The sequence below is a fragment of the Pelodiscus sinensis genome, chromosome 8, assembly GCF_052426305.1.
Source record: "Pelodiscus sinensis isolate ZL-2025 chromosome 8, ASM5242630v1, whole genome shotgun sequence".
Lineage (NCBI taxonomy): Eukaryota > Metazoa > Chordata > Testudines > Trionychidae > Pelodiscus > Pelodiscus sinensis.
In genome coordinates this window covers 9,868,935-9,870,319 of record NC_143059.1, presented here as the reverse complement: position 1 = coordinate 9,870,319, position 1,385 = coordinate 9,868,935, and the positions used below count along the sequence as shown (strand labels likewise).

Here is a 1,385-nt window from a genome sequence, read left to right as displayed (position 1 = left end):
AAAAAGCTCTCTTGCACAGATGTATTTGAGCAAAAGGGCCAATGTAGACAGCTAAAAAGTGTTTTGCGCAAAAAAGCCCCGATGGTGAAAATGGCGATCAGGGATTTCTTGCGCAAAACCGCATTTAGATTGGCACGGACGCTTTTCTGCCAAAAGTGCTTTTGCGCAAAAGCGTCCATGCCAATCTAGATGCTCTTTTCCGCAAATGCTTTTAACGGAAAAACTTTTAGACGCAGCCCCTGAGTAAGGGCTGTAGCATACCATGTTTGTTACAGACTGCCAATGGCTGATGTGGGTTAAGGTTGAAACTGATTTTGCATTAGAATTCAACACTCACAATCCGAAAATGACATCACACTAAGCTCTGCACTAGAACAGAAGGGCTGGGGGTGCAATGGAATATTTGCTCCATAAGTTCAATGTGTTGGACAAAGGGTTTTGTGTAGTGTCTGTTCTTATCAGTTTAATATCTGATATGGTCTTGACCTGAGAGCTTGATATAAAATGATTTTTTGCATCAGGGGTTGGGAACAGCAGCTTGCTCTGTCCACTCTGTGCATTGGCCTGGTATTTTTGCAGTGCCTCCAGGAGTGGGGGAAAAAAGTCTCCTTAAAAAGACATGAGAGAGGGGAATTCACTGGAATTCTGAATGTAACTTACCTGCCACTTTTAAGCAAGTAAAAATAAACCAAGGAAGGGGAGAAATAGAACTGAGTTTACTAGGCTCAGACATAGGTCCTAAATTTAGTTGATTTAACTCTTTTTGTTTTTTAATAAGTTAAATAGTTTTATCCAAATAGCTCAATAGCGCTGAGCTTAAAATATGAGACCACATGCCGCTGGAGACCTAACGTTTTCATTTTTAAAATATCTCTAGCTTTTTTTCTGTGCAGAGATGAATCTCAAAAGCCTTATGTATCCTTGCAAAATGACCTGGGGTGTCTGCAGATGAATTAGTACCCCACAGAGTTTGTTCTCTAGGCTGTTCTAATTATCACTGGGGGTTATCCTAGGCTAGCCCATGCTATTGTGGAGATATAATTGTCTCTCCAGAAGCTCTTTCTTTTGTTTGTGTGCCGCACTCAGGAAAGAATCTGTCCCTGTTGGGAAGTTACGCTGCTTTGCAGTAACACAGGGGGTAGTGATAAAACGTGTGCACATGACAGCCATTCTTGTCCTTGTCCAATCCACTCTTCGTAGGGTTGGCGCCAGCACTTGGGAGTCAAATCTTGGCTAGCACCAGTCCAGCTGCGCCACTTGCTAGCCCCCTGTTGTCAGCACCACTTTGGACAAGGTGTTAGCATAAACTTGCGAGGAGGTAGGCCGGCTTGTCAACGGGGAGGGGGGAGTGTCTATTGAAATGACATAAGCTGTTTGAAAAATCG

At 43.2% G+C, this 1,385-nt stretch overlaps 1 non-coding gene across 1 annotated transcript; it reads left to right on the top strand.

Annotated features, from left to right (window-relative positions):
- The first annotated feature begins 410 nt into the window (after positions 1 to 410).
- Positions 411 to 604, top strand: LOC112544323 (U2 spliceosomal RNA). The gene has a single exon (XR_012905822.2). It is a non-coding gene; the product is annotated as a U2 spliceosomal RNA (small nuclear RNA).
- The last annotated feature ends 781 nt before the right edge of the window (positions 605 to 1,385 follow it).